At 39.4% G+C, this 18279-nt stretch overlaps 1 pseudogene; it reads right to left on the bottom strand.

Annotated features, from left to right (window-relative positions):
* Positions 1 to 15816: 15816 nt before the first annotated feature.
* Positions 15817 to 17786, bottom strand: LOC149188189 (pentatricopeptide repeat-containing protein At1g20230 pseudogene; annotated as a pseudogene).
* Between the last annotated feature and the right edge of the window lie 493 nt (positions 17787 to 18279).

The following is an 18279-nucleotide window of genomic DNA, read 5'->3' on the forward strand; positions in this document are numbered from 1 at the left end:
AAAACAACAGTTCACAACCAAAACTTTAAACAAAAACTGAACTCATAACTAGCCTAAAATCTTCACAAAACAGAGTTAAATCTTAAAGAGAGAGCCCTCTCTGATTATAGGTAGGCTAGAACCTATAATCCAAAGCTTGGTTAGTGGTTACCCCGGCCGTATTCCCTTGGGAGTCATAGGGAACAACCTGGGTGTTAGCAGAACCCAAAAGGAAAACTTCATAAGAAAGATCAACTTAAAATAAATTGAATGAATCTAACAACGCTTTGGAACTTAACGCACAACATAGAGGTCTAGGCTAGAGACGTATTCCGGCGTCGTAAAGGCTGGTAACTGTTGCCCTCACTGATGGTTGGGTGATTCCTCCACTGTGAGACGATAAGTGCCAATACGGACTTGTTCTCCCACGTACCGTCGAGTATATATTGGGAGACCCCTATAGGCTTAAAACCTTTTATCCATAGGAAGCCGTGTCGGCCGCCCTACTGATCGCAATGCACCGAACACAGCATTCAGGAAGATTGACTGCCGTACCGTAAAACGTATTCTGCAGTTTTGTGATTGGTTTGGTACTCCCTCTACCTAGATCTCCAGAGTAGTCCCTTTCGTTCCTTTTCAGACTCCTTAACAGAAAAGGTCCATCTGAGCACTTGTCACTTCAGGCTCATTAAAAATCGAAGGCGACTAGAGTCATCTTTTTTTTTTTCTCGACTCTTAAAAATTGAAAAAACAAGTTGTGTCAAAGCGTCTAAAATTTATTTTAATCGGAATAACGTCACTGTTCCCTCGTTGATCTTAGAAGTTAGTCTCCCTTCATCGCAAAGTTCTTGTAGAATAGCTAGAAAATCTTTTGGATAGACTAGATATGTCTGAAGAGCCATCGACATCCAGGACTGTGTCGTCTGACACAGTAGCAGCTGAGTCTCCTGCTGCTACTCCAACGATGTTCGCTGGTATACCATCTATCCCGCAAGTTATCAACCACAAGCCGGAGTCCAATCAGGGACTTCTTCGACGACATGGTTAGTTCCTATTTCTTCATCTGGATTATCATCTAGTATTTCTTATGCTGAAACTCAACAAATTGATCCAATGTGTCTTCAAAGGCCAATCTACCCTTTAAGTACTGGATTGCCACCATATGGAGGGCAGTATGCCTTTTCATTGTTCCCTCCCAGAGAACAACCATATGGGAGTTTACAACAAAGTTTAGGTCAAACTGGAATTACATCCAGTGGTTGGGTACCAATACTGCCTCAACAACCAAGGGTTGTATATTCAATGCAACCAGTCCACCCTGTGTCAGATATTCTCACTATACCTGCAATGGTGACTGCATCACAAGTACAAGCGTTACCTGTTGAATGTCAACCCCAAGTTTCTCAGGTTGCAATACAACAGCCTCTTGTCTCAACGACTCAATCACAACCTTAGGTTAGTGACTCCTTATCTGGAGCGACTCAGGCTCAAACAAATACTATGACTCCTCATCTTGGTCAATCATCCAGTATTGGACAACAACAAATGGTCCAACAACCAGGGCTGGTTCAATCTCAACAACCACAATTCCAGCAATCATATCAAGGACCTGAGCAACAAGTCTTTGTAAGTAATGGGCAACTGCTTTTCCAAAGCGGTTATCAACAACCATACTATAATGGTTATGCCCATCAACCTTGTCAAAGCTGCCAGCATCAAATACATTATACTGGTATGCAAAGACCCACTGCTCAGGCGATTCTATCTTATCCTAGGTATGCTTCGCCTAACCTGAATCAACAGTTGCCCTTTGTAGCAGCTCTAGAATTACCAGATCTAAACTGGCTGACAAATGATCCAATTGCTTATGCCCCTTGGTGGCCAGCGATTCCGCATAAACTTCCATCAGATATTCCTAAACTTGATGGAAATCCAGGTGAATATCCATCGAATCATGTGATGACCTTTCATCTGTGGTGTTCATCAAACACCCTAAATGATGATTCGATTAGGCTTCGCCTTTTTCAGAGGACGTTAACTGGTCCAGCAGCAAAATGGTATATCGAATTGCGTAGAGCTTCATTCGACAACTTCAGTACCCTAGCCACAACCTTTTTAACCCATTTTCAGTTACCGATAAGGTACGAAACGGGAACCGAACTTCTTACCAACTTCAAACAAACGACTACCACTCATATATCTGATCATATACATGAATGGCGACGTCGTCGTAGAATGGTGAAAATGTATGTTCCCGATCAGCTTTTAGTTGAATGGTTTATTAAGTCATTACTGCCTTCCATCACGGAAGATGTGGCAAAAGGGGGAGTCGTCATAGAAGAGCAAGTTATCGCTCATGCACAATATTTGGACTTGATTTACAATCAATCCAGCACGCTCTACGATAAAATACCTGATGCCCCTAGACCGGAATTCTTAGTTCCTCCTCCTCCTAAATCAAACAATGACTCTCATGCCATCGATGGCGTGATTGGCGTGACAGACACGAAATCGACAAAGGCTACATCTAAAAAGGCCCGTAAGATTTCTAGTCAAAATGCAAATGAGGAACTTCTTGCCTCGGAAGTAAATGCCGTGTCGACTGACAAGGGAAAACAACTGAAGCAACCAGGGGGCAAGAAGAAAAAGAAAGGGAGAAAAAGGAAGCAGGATGAGTCATCTCCTGAAAAGCCTTCTACAAACCCTTCTGGGCAAAGGAAACCCCCTGCAGGGTGTCATATATGCGATGAGGATCATCGGACGAGAGATTGTCCACATAAAGCTGAAGTTAAGAAACTCTTTAAGAGTTCAAAAACCTCAGCAGTATTGACTGATCCGTTTCCAAGCCCGGGAACCAAACTGGTTGCTAATCAAAATGCTTCCCGATCCCAAGTGCTTATGTTGTCTATCTCAAAGCAGCAAAATGATGCTTTGACAAGGAATAAAGATTACGGGAATCCACAGCTGTCGAATAACAAGGCTAATGAACAACCTAGTAGTTCGACAACAACTTTGACCAAAGTTGTGCCACCCTTCATTCCTGAACAAATGATAAAGTCGCCAAAGGGAGTAGTGCACAAATTGACATTTAATCCTCGTGCAAAAATAGCACAGAATTATAATATAATAGAGGACCTGTGCCAATCGCCGTCCGCTATGTCGACACTTGAGGTACCGCAAAATTGCCTCTCCCAAGAGCAAGCTTTATTATCAGCAATAGGTGGGATTGACCCAATAGATTCCAATCTTGTGGCCTTTAATCATAAAGGATATGACCCTCAGTTACCAGCTCAACTAGCTTTCCTTATTCAAGTGAAAGCCCTCAACAAAACTGTTCATCGAACAATTATTGATGAGGGGGCATCTACGTGCATTATGTCGATGAGTTGCTGGAAAACTTTAGGATCTCCAACCTTGTCGTGATCTTCGACGCCATTAAAAGCATTTGACGGAAGGACATATACACCATATGGTATCCTAAGTAACTTGAAAGCTGAACTAGGAGGGAAAACAGTAGAAATTGATGTTGAAGTAATCGACGGAAACCTTGATTACAACATCCTATTGGGAAGACCCTGGATATATGCCATGGCCGCAGTTGTGTCGACCTACTTCAGGAAGATTGCATTTCCCTTCCAAGGAGGAATTACAATCGTCGACCAACAAACATTTCTCCCCAGCAGTTCACAAGTTACGGGAAGCATTCCAATGATCCATGGAAGCAATCATTCGCTCCAAAATATCGGAGTAGGTCTCCTAAAAGACCCTGCCTTAATGGGTACTTTTGCCCTACCGCCTCCGAGTAATCTGGCGGAAGTGGCCACAGTGGAATATGAAACCTTCTATATCTAATGGATTTGGACTTCGAGGACGGTTCTTATCTCGTGTCAACCTCGTTAAAAAATGAAACAAGGAGTCATGAGGATAGTTCTTTTACTGTGTCAACCTCATTAAAAAATGAAAAAAATCCCCTTTTCAAATCTCAAAGGTAAACCTTCATTCCAACCACCGAGTTGAATGCAATGAAGCTTGGGGGCATGCACCTCGATTTGCATTATTATGCTGGGGGCATGCAAACTTATCATTGAGCAGTTTTAGCACATAGTTCAAGCTCGTTAAAAAATAAACATAAGACCGAGCAAGTGTTTCAATCCGCGTTTAAGCTCGTTAAAAAATGAACTATCCTCCGGTAAATAACCACCGTGAATGTAGCATTATCAGCCATTAAAGCCTTGGTCGTGTTTGCACCGTCACCTCCACTTTTCCATTGGCCGATCATTCATCTCCATTTGATTGTTTACCCATTTTGAGGAACAACTGCGAAGAGTGATTTCACTAGCCATCCTTGTGACACTGCCATGATTGGAAAATTCCAAACCTTACCTGGAATCAGCTGTTACCCATTTTATCACTCGTTCCTCAAAAGATGAGTCTTCTTTAAGCTCTTTTCATCTGACTCGTAAAATATGAAAAGATTTCCAAGTTTTGGCCTTCCAGCTCGTTAAAGTGACCGGAAGGGCTATCCCTCCTCTAGATTTTAATCTTTTTGGACCTGAGGGATTATTGCACAAAAAGATCGAGCGCTTGTTTTGTTCAGCTCGTTAAAACTATCGAAAATTCATCCCTTCTGTATTATTTTATACTTTTTCGAACTTAAGGGATTAGATGACGAAAAAGGAATTTCGGAGTTAACTTTACGTACCTTTTCAGACTCTCTAAAAATGAAAAGGGCCGAGTTATCTTTGTCGTTAGACTCGTTAAAAACATTAATAGCGACAAACTTGTCTTTAGACGAGAACGAGTTTCACTATCGCTAGGCTCGTTAAAACATAGCGATGGGTTTGCCTGAAGGGAAAATTATAGAACAAGCATATGTTATCCTCCTCAAGCTTGACAAAAATAAAGAGGTACTGGTCAGCAATGACTGGGGAAAAATTGCGAAAAACTCAAAGAATCTTTATTGGTAGCAAGTCGCTCTTGAACATGACACTTCCACTCCGTGCCTGAGTCGGGTTGGGTTGTTTCATTCACCGGTCACATCACCACGGTCACGCCATACCATCCACATTTGGGGTAAATGCTACCAATCCATCACATAAGTGTCGCCGATATGTTCAAGAGAAGTCATCCAGAGAAGTCACCTGTGTCCCATCCACTACCATACATTATACTTCATTCTTTCATGACCGCCATCCTGAACCGCATATCATCAGATCGTTTTCACCTCCATCAAAATCATTTGCTTCGTTCCGTGTCATTGATGTGGGATTCATTAAGGCCCTCCTTTGACGGATCGCTTCTTGTCGACATCAGCTCATTATCCAAGAAGTTGATCTAGGAACACCCCCTTCAGTACTTTGAAGCTTGCATGCCTCAATGGCAAGTTTCTCACTTCCGGCGACAGGTATACATCAATGACCTTCGACCGAAAGATTTTGTGTGGTGTTCAACGCCAAGTCCTTTATTCACACCACGTGAATTGTACTGAAGTACCTTGAGGGTCATCATCATTATCGGTGATTCCTCTCGCGCTTGTTAACAGTTTACATCATTGACTGGTAATCAAGCGATGTCTTTCCATGTTCGACTTCAAAACATTTCTCACATGGATCGACTTGTACTTCGAGTGAAGATCGGACGAGATTGAAGACCCCGGATCTAGTTTCATCCATCCGGGCTGCGATATATATTCAGGAAAATAAAGACATTGAAATGTACAGCATTGCAACACAGATAATCATCCTACCAAAAGGATGATGGCTCTATCAGAATCATCAGTCTACCATCAGACGATTGTCTGTCCTATGTACATAAAAAATTAATTTATAAAGTTGAGCATGGGAATGCCCGCCTCAGCTAGATCATGAAAAATACTATGAAGATAATGTGTTGTATTGTATCTTATTACAGGTCTCCTCCCAGCATTGAAAGAACTTCAGATCCTCCTAATAAAGCATTTCACCCGATAAACGGCCTCATACTTTAGGGGGCAACTGTTATAGACATTTTTGTGCCTTACAGCTCTAAGCATGAAATGTCCATAAACCAAGGGATCCTAAGTCCCTAAAAGTGTTATTCCTGCCCCTAAAGGAACAAGGTCAACAAATTACAGCTTCTCCCAGAAGTTCTCCACCAGAAACTGCTCAGAATCAGTCAAACCAGGATCATTTCAGCTGCTCCACTAGCTACCTGCGTTGCATATCACCCCAGTACACTAGCTAGGTGCATTGCAATGCACCTAAATGCACTACCAGGGTGCGTTGAGCGGGAAATGACAAATGGCAGTGCCATTCCGCGAGGTGGAAAGACAATGGAAGCTTCTAGAATCTTCCCCTATGACACTTGCCTCACTGAGTTCGAGCAAGGATGAGTAAGAGGCTCTCAGTCTCCAAGTGGAAGCAAGAACTGACAGAGAGAAGACACTAGCCAGATGACAAGCTGACTCATCCTCTTTGCATACATCTATATATGGATCCCTCATCCCAGAGATCCAGAGGCGGGAATTTTGTACATTGCAGAGAATTGTTGTTGGTTTTGAGATTGATATCAGTGTATTGGGTGATTTATGCTTTCTTGTAAGTGAAGAAGGGATTCCTTTGCTGGGAGGTTGATGCTGGATCGAGAATCATTGGTTGTATCTCCTCCTGGATCTTCTTGTTATATCAATAAAACTATTTGAGTTTCTCCTACATGCTTGTGTATCATTGATGTTTGTTACATTGGTATGTTTAGCTTAAATCTGATCCTAACCTATTTATGAATATAAATCCATGTCTTTGTGTAGTTTTCTTCTTCTGTGATCTTACAGGAACTTGGTGAAGCTGGCCAAGTAAGGGAGCAGGCAACTGGAAGCTGACAAAGAGGAGAGAGATTGGATCAAAGGACTAGCGCAAGACACAGGTTGGTTCATCCTATTCCTCTTCGTTTATAGTTCATAAAGAAGAATACAAAAGTAGTTTTCTCTGTTTGTTGCTAAGGCACTGTCACACCTTAGTGGATAGGGTCGTCTAAATAGACACTTTTCCCCACAACACATAGCTTAATGTGTTGATCGTGCCATGCTTTTTCGTGCTGATTTTGGACCTGTTGGTGAAATCCAGCGAGAAATCTCTCTTCCTCAAGATCAACAAGCTACACGAGCCTCTCTTCCAAGGCTCTCCGATCTGTCATACCCATGAGTATCGCTATGCATAGACTAGGTACAATGTATTCCATGGGCATCACCACTTCAACACCATAGACAAGCCTAAAGGGTGTCTGTCTAGTCAATTTTTTTCATGTCGCCCAATAGTCCCATAGAATTGCGGGTATGCATAGGTCCCAATCACTTCGCTGAGTGTTGAAAACCTTGGTCAATGCATTCTCTAGTAGCTTATTTAATGCTTCCACCATCCCATTATCCTGTGGGTGATAAGGCATTCTTTTCTGGTGATATACCTGAAATTCCTCTGTTAGCGCACTGATTGTTTCGTTTAGAAAGTATGTGCCATGATCACTCTTCAAAATCTTTGGACATCCAAATCAGTTTAGTACATACTCAAAGAGGAAATTCATAGAATTCATGACTGTGCAACCCTTCACAAGCTGTGCCTCCACCCATCGAGTCAAATACTCAATCGCGGTGATAATGTACCGCACTCATGTCGTCTTCCCTTGGGGCTGAATGGGTACCACAAAATCAATCGCCCATTTCTCAAAAGGTTGTAATGTCATCTGTGGGTTCAAAGGCAGCTCATCTCTCCGAGATGGCCTGCCAATCCTTTGACACACAGCACATGCCTTATAGTAAGCTTTTGAGTCCTAATGTAGGGTCGGCCACCACTACCCTGCGCATAGGATCTTCTGTGCGGTCACTCTCCCTGCATAATGGCCTCCTGCAGTGCCTCGATGAGTGTTCGTGAGGATACTTCTCCTTTCAAACTCTGATACATATCATTGTCATACTTCATTAGACCCCATTTTTTACAGATGTCCAAAAATGAGAGAAAAGTTTGTCACACCCACCACTAACTCCTCCTTTTGTTGGATGATGTAACCTTTCAGGTCAGTTCTTGTCGTTAGGAAGTGTATGATGTCTTCAAAGTGATAATACACAATGCGCACTGTAAATAGTTGTGCATTAGGCAATCCCTCCTCCAAATTAATGGGATCTTCCCCTGTTTTGTTGTGCGACAGATGGTCTGGCCCCACATTCAGTCATCCAGGCTTCACAATAACCTCAAAATCATACTCCTAGAACAATAAAAACCACCTACAGATTCTCCCCCCCAACACAGGCTTATTGACCAAGTATCTCAACACAGAATGATCCGTATACATCTTAAAATGTCCACCCGACAAATAGTATCTACACTTTTGGAGTGCGTATACCATGTCTAACCCTTCGTGCTTGGTGGTGGAATAGTTCTTCATAGCCTTGGATAATGTCTTGCTTGTGAATGCTATAGAATGGTCCAACTCTCCTGCGCCAACCTGTGTCAGTACTACTCCCAGTGTTATACATGATGTGTGTACATGTACATGAAACTCCTTCCAATCTGAGAAGACTAAAATCAACACAGTGACCATTTTTTATTTCAATACATCCAACCTTTTTTTACAGTCCTCGTTCCAACAATAAGTGACATCCTTTTTCAACAAATTCTCCATAGGTGCGGTGATCTCAGCATAGCTCTTGATAAACTTCCAGTAATACCCAGTATGTCCTAGGGTTGCGCGCAGCTATTTCACACTCCTCAGTGCCTTCAAGTTACGTATCATTACGATTTTTGCAGGATCTACAATCAGTCCCTATCTACAAACCACATGACCTAGCAGAGTCCCAAAAGGCACACAAAATAGGAATTTCTTCAAATTGAGCACAATCTAGTACCTTCAACAAGTATCTAGCATCAGGTGCAAACTTGCCACATGGCATTTTACCAAACCAAACATGGTCCAATAATCAATGTACACCTCTAGAAACTTATGGATGAATTATTTGAGTGCAGCAATGACTACACACGAAAAATCGCGGGCAAATTCAAAAATATGAAAGGCATTATAGTGTACTGAAAACATCTCCACTCAATCATGAAGGTCGTCTTGCTTCTATCCTCAGGTGCGATTTTCATCTGATGGTACCCAGAGAACCCATCAGTGAAGGAGTTCACTTCTTGGCCACCTACATTGTCCAATACCTCATCAGTGAATGGAGTCGGGAAAGGATCATGTATGCAAGTGTCATTCAACTTCCTAAGATCTATGCATATCCTTATTTCATGCTTCTGCTTCTTTTCCTATACCACCATTGGGCTTACCCAATCAGATTATTCTATGGGCTCAATGATGCCTGCCATGAGCATCTTGTCTAGCTCTAAGAGAACCTTCTCCCTATACTTCAGATTGAGACATTAAAGTCTTTGCTTAACAGGCTTCACATCGGGATTTAACGTGATCTTCATAATGCCTGTTGGGCCTCCAAAATGTCCTCAAAATGACATCCACTTTCACCTTTATCGCCACCATTTCACTCACATGTCCCAACTCCATAACCATATAACCTTTCATTAGCCACCATTTTCATAAATATATGGGTTAGGATCCTTATTTACCAAAGTTATTTATTTTATGTGTTTAAAGAGAATTTATGATTAAAAACTAGGAAATTAACATGGTTTCATGTATATATATGTGGCTTGAGATTCATGACATGTGTAGGTCATTTGGATGCTTCCAAGGCACCCTTATGTGGCCTCCAATGCTCAAATTCGAATTTCTTTCAAAGGAGATTTGGATAAAGGTCAAAGAATGATATGTATTCTATTTGGATTGTAACTCTATGAGGTGTCTCATCATTTCTTATTTGGATTAGAAATCTATGAGACACTTAGGGAATATGTGTCTCATTATGTGCTATTTGGTTGTAACTATATGAGATTTTAGTGGATCCTCATTAAATAGGGTAGCTTCTTATGTTTTTTTATAAATAGGAGAGCCTTCTCCTTTGAAAGGCATGTGTAAAGTTGGAGAAACGCTCATGTTTTTAATAGAGAATTTGGAGCTTATACTTGGAGATTTGAAGATTTAGTTTTTCTTACATATGGAGTTTCTTCACTTGCCATCCTCATACACCATTGGAATGGCCATCTAATGATTGTGAGATTTAATTTGTTTTATAGATTAAATTTCATTTGCTTTCTTATTATTATTTTTAGAATGACTATGTAATCTTTGCTTTTCTAAAAACATTTCAATACGGAAGATTTATGTATTTTCTAATTGGATTAAGTTTGAGGCAAGGGCTCATAGTTATTTAGTTTCCTTTCATATTCTGTTATTTACTTTCTTAGATCAAACCATCGATTCATTGTACAATTGAATAAATGATCAGGCCAAGAAGGTGACTTCAAATTGGGTGATTGAATGTTCAACCTATGCAATCATTGAGCTTTACTTTTTCATGCTTTTATATTTGCTTTTAAGATCCTCATTTAATTGCATTAACTGATATTCCTAAAGATCATTTTAAGAAATTGATTTAATCATATTTCAATATTGAATGATTGAATATTTAATACATGCAATTACTGAGTTATTTTCTGCACACTTCACTTGTTTTTCTAGGACATTAGAAGTTAAAATATAAATAGTTTCTTACACATAATCTCAAGAAGGTAACACTTCATAATTGAATGCTGGAGTAATTAAAAATACATTAGTTGTTTTTCAGTTCATAGCTTAGTTGAATTTCATTTTTGTTATTTGATTTCATATATTAGATGAATTGGTTTCCATTATTTTGTAGTTAGATTCATCTAAACTGAAAGACAATTTCTAGCACATAGAGTGCATGCATGCTTCACAAGTTTACGAAACCCCCGGGTTTATAGATTAAATGATAGGAAATCACTTTTCCCCAACAACACCCAGGTCTCCTATTATCCCCTTTAGCTCCGTAAACTTGGTAGAGAGCAAATCTTGATATTCACAGAGCAATTTGGCGACCTTACCTACCGTTGCATCATCCCAGTGATATTCAATATTCATGAATTTGGGCTCTGCCTCCATACTAATTGTGATGCCCCACTTAAATCTTATCCTACAAATTTTGTTAATGTTTACATTATCTAAAAATATTGAGAAATATTGGTCTAATATAAAATTCATGATTTCCATTATTCAAATTCCCCACTTACCTTCTCAAATTGAATATTAGGTAGGATATGGTCTCCTTCCATTATTTCAAAATATATGTATTCATTTCACATTACCCAATGTACCCTCACATTTACTAAGGAGAAGACATGGTCCTCTCCATGTAATTACATCTCACATTCCCCAATGTACCCTCACATTTACTTGGGAGAAGACATAGTCCTCTCCATCTTGTTATCAATATATATATTCATTTCACATTCCCCAATGTACCCTCACATTTACTAAGGAGAAGACATGGTCCTCTCCATGTAATTACATCTCACATTCCCCAATGTACCCTCACATTTACTTGGGAGAAGACATAGTCCTCTCCATTTAATTATCAATATATATATATATTCACCTCACATTCCCAAATGTACTTTTCAGATTTACTTGGGAGAAGACATGATCATTTCCATTAAATTCTCAATTTTATATTCATGTCACATTTCCAAATGTACCCCTAACTTACTTGGGAGAAGAGAAGTCAATTGTAAGGATGGATGAGAAGTTAATGACATTAATGAGAGGTGGTTGAGATGGAGAAGGGAAGGAGGGTATAAAAAGGGAAGGGGGAAGGAAGAAAGGAGAGGTTGGGGGGTCTTGCTTATGATTGTGGGGGTTGGTTGTGATTGTTTGGACTTGTCACGATTTTTGGGAGACCTTGGAAATCTATGGAGGTTTCTTGGGTTTGAGAGGAGGAAAGTATTGTTATCTGGTTTTGCATATTCTTCTTGAGGACACACTATATCTGGTTGGACTTAGGCACGGAGGGCTAGGGAACCTGTGGAGGTTTCCTGGGCTAGGAATTTATTTCCTAGTTCGCTGGGAGGTAAATCCGGTTGGGTCGGCGAGAAGGAGCGTTTAGCTAGAGCTATAAGAAAAAGGTATCATCATCAACCATCGGAACAGGTATTTTGCCATGGACTACTCTTGTTAAGTTGATATGGATGGAATGCTCACCTTAATTTATGTTGCTTATGATAAAATGATAAGATGTTAAATGTTTAAAGCTATGTGAAAAGGTCAGCAAACTCCTTTTATTACTTTAATCAGCAAAAAAAAAATAGATCTATTAATGTGTAATAGATTGAAGCTCTAATAATTGGAATTAGGCCCTTACACATGGTATCAGAGCTTTGGTTCAAAATCTGGACCCAAAGCCCACTAAACCCAAATTCCGCTATAAAAAGCTTGTAATCCTCCTAAGTACTTGTAATATCTATATATATATATATATATATATATATATATATATATATATATATATATATATATATATATATGTATATATATATATATGTTTTAGATTGAAAATGATACATTAACTTTTACCTCTATTAAAAAAACCAAAGACTTTAAAAAGGTTGGGCTTAACAACGATTTGATCATTCTTATGCCAACAATCGATATGCTACGTTGCGTACATTTCCATTTTGGAAAGAAAAGATCTCAAGGTTTATGTAGGATCCACATGCATCTAGAAGAGAGGAGGTTTATGAGTATATATACCACAACCATCTGAGAGGGGCCTTCGATTTATTTAGACTTGCCTGAACAAGCCCATAACCCATTGAACTAGGTACTCATGGTATTTTTTTCATGGGCGGTGGCAATATTCCATTAGATTCAATCCAGCCTTCTTGCCTCCGAGAATACTTTGAACAGATAAAAGGGCAAAAAAAAAAATCCACATTGGAATGGATAGCAAATTAATCTTCACTGCTTCCTGCTTGGCGGCAGTTTCATTAGCTGTATTTGTGTATGCGATTCATCACAGTGAGAAAAATACTCGGCGTCCAATCGCAGACGAAAAACCTCAAAGGAAGTTCAAGTGCATTTTGGCTGGTAACTCCCAGTCGCCCTTTGTACACTTTCAACACCAGCGGGAACAAAATGGGCAAACCTACTTTTCTTTTATTTATTTATATTTTTGTAAAATCTACTGCTTCCATTTGGAGTAGTTTGGTACACTGCTAAGCCAATTCTTTTCAGTTTTAAATACAGAACGTACCAAAAGCACGAACTGCAGTGACAGTTGGGGATTTTCAAAAAAAAAATATAGGTCTAGTATGTTCAATTAGAAGTTCGAACGACGATTTTAAGTTTAAATTTGACGGAAATTGACTTCATAGGGTATTGTAATCTGTATAATTTATGGATTTTGAGGGTTTCTGTTGTCGGATTGCTGTTTTGAGTTTAAATTTGACAGAAATTAAGTGTTTGGTGGCTTGTAGCTGCTAAATTTTAAGGTTTTTGTCGTCGGATTTCCATTTTGAGTGTAAATTTGACGGAAATGGACTTTTCTGGGGTTCGTAATCTCTAAATTTTATGCAGTTAGAGGGTTTCTATCATTGAGTTGGCGATTCTAATTGCGAATTTGACGAAACATTGTTACATTGTTTAAATGAGGTTTTAGCCTGTAAATTATTCGTAATTTGAGGGTTTATGTCGTTAAATTGGTGGTTATGAGTGTAAATTTGACGGAATGTTCTTTGTTTGAGGTATTAGCCTGTGTATTATACGCAGTCCGAGGGGTCGAAACTGGGACCTGTGCCATACAAACCTGGTGCCATACCACAATACCACACTTTGGTTCTTCTGGTTGCATTTAAAAATACAACTCCAGGGCTCCCTGGGAGTGTCCATCCCTGACATAACATAGTCGCACTCTATGTGAAAACATTTTGCTTGGGAATGTTATCAAACACCTGACGTGCATACTTCATATTTTGAGAGCAAGCATACATGCCAACAAGCTTGGTTGCCAGAAAAACACTCTGGGTGCAAAAGTGCGTGGGCTATTCATGTTGTCAATATAGTCAAATATATTCTACAAGGAGAAGCACGATTTTTTTTTCATTGCTTTTCTCAACATGACAACCCAAGTTCTTTTGTTTTTTTTTTCGGCCCTAATTTTCTGTGAAGGTTTCTGTGAAGGTTTAAGTCATACTCCAGGGATATTATAAGTCTTATCACTAGTTTTCTTCACGATATACGGATTTCCATACTATCTGCCACATGATGTATATTCACAACTTATATGAATATATTGCAACTTTTTTATCTTACTGAAAAAAAAAGGTTTGGTTATCTATAACATCGCTTGACGTATTGTATGCAAAAATTTACTCAAATGCTTCCAAGAAGGGCCATATAGAGCCAAGCCAATCTCCAAATAATTATATGACAAATACTAAGCGACGACCGTTGGAGGTATATGACAAAAAAAAAAAAAACAAACAAACAAACAAACTGATCATGGGTGCGCTTATGTATTAAAGATTATGTATCCAACTTATGGAAGTCTTGTAATTTAAATTACCATAACTTGGATGATAAGTGCTCAGTATAATTACATAATTTCAGGTAGTTCAATTGCACTAATTTCAATAATATATTTATATAACTGTGACCCTAATAATTTCAGTAAAATTTATTTTAAATTTCTTGTACATATATTTCTTTTTAAAATTGTTAACCTGTGATCATTCCTATAGACGTACACCATCTGCTACTGATGTATTAGATAAAAAAGGGGTATTGACAAAACCCTCAATTTTTTTTTTTTTTTTGTCGATGTTCTTAAACAATTATGTCTAAATCACATGAATTTTTGGAAAATAAATTGAAGCAATTAACGAGTTTGGCCTCTTGGAAGATAAGATTAAGGAGCTTCTTAGGAACAACCCACAAATATCCGCGTTTCAATGCATAAAGTATAGAAGGTCATGGATTCCTGATAGATCCTATTGGGCTTCCCATAAGGGTGATTATGAGTTATCCAATGTTCTTATTGCTTATCCTAGAAACTAGGACCAAGCCCTTCTACACAGTACTTTGAAAGTGCAATGCAACTTTAGAAACCTATTCCTCGTTTGTAAAGATTCTTATATTGAATCAGTGGAAATTCCTTGACAAGTATGTGAAGCGCTGATCTCATGACAGTGGTAAGTTCTTTAATCTCTTAACTTTCATATATTAGTTATTCCCTCCTACAAGGTGAAAAGGATGTTTGTGGAGTTTTCACTTTGTTTGAGTCATAACTGACCATAAAAAAATTCAATACCCAAACTTCATTGTATCTAGATAATGGAGAAAGTAGAAAATGAAGAATTCTTCTACCCTCAGTGGAATAAAGAGATGTTACTGCAGCTTTGTTAATCCATCACCACAAAAGTCGAAATCTAATTTCCAGATTTTCCATATGCAACTGTGCTGAAGTTCATGTTTCTGAACTCACCAACTGCACTAAAAGGCACCGTTAGCATTCTAGTGTCATTATTATGAACCCCGAACCCCCCACGAAACCTGCCTTCAGCAGTAAAACTAGCACATCTTATGCTAAGAATAAACATAAGGCAGAAGTTGATATGGCACAAGCCGATCATGTTGCCTCTCTCATTTTGCAATTATCAATAAACCTCGCAGAATGAGGCAGATCCTTGAAACAATGGCAATAACCCTGTCTCCCCAAAATAAGTTATGTCCCTCAAGTCACCGAACCTGCATGATTGAATCTCTTGCATTGGAATATCATTATGCTTCAATTTCCAAGATTGCAATTCTGAATAAAGGGGTACCCATTGCCTGGCAACAAGCGCAAGGCAAAATTTACCCGAGTAATCTCATCATTGTCACCTCTTCCAATTAACTTCACCAATAATCCCCACAAGAACATAAGCCATCTTCAAAATGATGGAAACGGTTCCCATCCCTTACAATGATTTTTTTTCGCCCAACAATTTTGGAAATAAATCTGGTTGCATTGTGGCAATCACCACATACTCAAGGGTTTTGGTGATCCTGATAGACATCCCAGGGGGTGTGCTCATAAGACCAGAATCAACGGCCAGCTTCTCGTTATGCCCATAAAGGATGTGTTCCTTCTCCTCCTCGTCCACATCATGCAATGCAAAATTTGTGTCCGGCACATAGCCTTCTGCTTTCATTTGCCCAGCCAAAATGTCTAACGTCAAATAGATTTCATTTAACTGTAGGTGTGAAGTGTCGCCTACAACGATTGAATAAAGTTTGTTCTTGACCTCAATCCATGTGCATCCCGGCTTCTTGTTTAAACCTCTATCCTTCATCAGTGTTCTTACATTTGCTGCATCTTCCCACCTCCAAGATGCAGCATAAATATTTGACAGTAGAATATAGTTTCTAGTGGTTTTAGGCTCCAGCTCATAAAGGTGTTTCACAGCTCATTTTGCTAGCTCTATGTTGTAATGTTTTCTGCGTGCACCGTGCAAGGCCACCATACACAAGCATTAGGTTTTTGTGGCATCCTTTTGATTAGGTTGTATGCCTCGTCCAACTGCCCAACACGGCCAAGGATGTCAACCATGCAGGGATAGTGCTCAACCCTGGGAAAGATACCTAAGTCATGCAATCAAAATATCTCCAGCCTTCATCCACAAGCCCAACATGACTGCATGCAGACAAAACAGCAATGAAGTTGATATGGTCTGGCTTAATGCCTGCCTGTTGCATTACAAAAAAAAAATTTGTCAGGGCATCCTCCCCGTGCCCATGCATTCGATACCCTGTAATAATTGCATTCCGTAATATCATATCTCTTTCAACCATTTTGTCAAACATACTGCGTGCACATTCTAAACTTCCACATTTGGTATACATGTATATAAGAGCATTCCCCAAAATGACGTTTGACTCTGAATGATTTCTTACTGTGTAGTTATGAAGCTCCTTACCACACTGCAGAGCCGCCAAGTCAGTGCATGGAGGCAACTAATTGCTATGGTAACAGAGTTAGGCTTCACCTCTGCAAGTTGCATTCAACTAAAGAGCCTTTTCAAGGCTTAAACATTATGATCAAATTGAGTATACCCTGCAATCACTGCACTACATGTAATTACATTTGGGTTCATTCCAGTCATCTGAAGTTGATCAAAGTGTCCCGAATCCCAACGCCTCATCAAAATATCCGTTCAATGCATAACATGAAATTATTGCATTCCATGAGATCAGATCTCTCTCTGGCATATTGGAAAACACTTCGTATGCGTCATCCAATTTTCCGCATTTTATATACATGTGAATCAGTGCATTCCCCACAAAAACATTTGATTCAAATCCATTTTTATCATATAGTTATGGATTTCCTTGCCCCGTTGCAGCGCTGCTAAATCTGCACCAGAAGCGAGAACACTGGCAGTAGTGACTGAATTGGCTTTCACACCAGCCCGCTGCATTTGAGAGAAAGACCTCACTGCATCATTGCCGTGACCATTCCGCTCATACCTGGATATCATCGCACTCCAAGTTATCACATCAGGTTTCAACTTTCCCATCTGCATTTCATCAAATAGCTTTCCGGCCTCTTCACAATTCCCAATTTCGAAATACCCTGCAATCATAGTGTTCCATGTAACTCCATCTCGCACAAACATTTTGTCAAACACTTGGCGTGCATTCTCAATTCTCCTACATTTCCAATACATGGATGTAAGGGCATTAGCCACATTGACATGCAACTCTAGTCCACCTCTGACTACTGACCTGTGAATTTCCTCGCCCTTCTCCAGAGCCGCAATCTCAGCGCATGCCTTGAAGACGATTGGAAAGGTGTAATTGTCTCCACTCAGTCCTTCCTGTTGCATTTGGTTTAGAGCCCTGTTTGGGTGCGTCTTGCAATTCCATTACTTGAACTGTGAGCTGCTTCTTGGCTGCAAAAAGCATCACTACACCATTACTTAACAAGTTATTGAACTAAATTCCACTTCATAATTTAACACTATTGCAAGAACAAATTTGAATAAAAGACGCAATGCAACAACAGATGACAAACCATTTTCCACTTGTTGATATCCTTCATGAAGCCTTATCTTGCTGTTTCAAACTTCACCTTCAGGTTAACATCACCTCGATATTTTTATTTCTGCTGTACAAATACAAAAATTCAGGTTTACAAACATGTTGCTATATTACAAAACCTACAAATAAGCAAAGTAGATTGTCCTGCTACAAGTTCCATCCAACAATAGCTAGTAGGTACAAAAATATTTTGCCTCCTTATATTTTTGGGAAAAACATTTTCCAAAATAGTAATTCTCAAATTGAATCTTGGGAAATTTTAAGAGGTTTAAATGTCCA

The sequence above is a fragment of the Pinus tabuliformis genome, chromosome 3_1, assembly GCF_031772625.1.
Source record: "Pinus tabuliformis cultivar Carrire ecotype Pingquan chromosome 3_1, CPIR1, whole genome shotgun sequence".
In the NCBI taxonomy this organism is placed as follows: Eukaryota; Viridiplantae; Streptophyta; class Pinopsida; order Pinales; family Pinaceae; genus Pinus; species Pinus tabuliformis.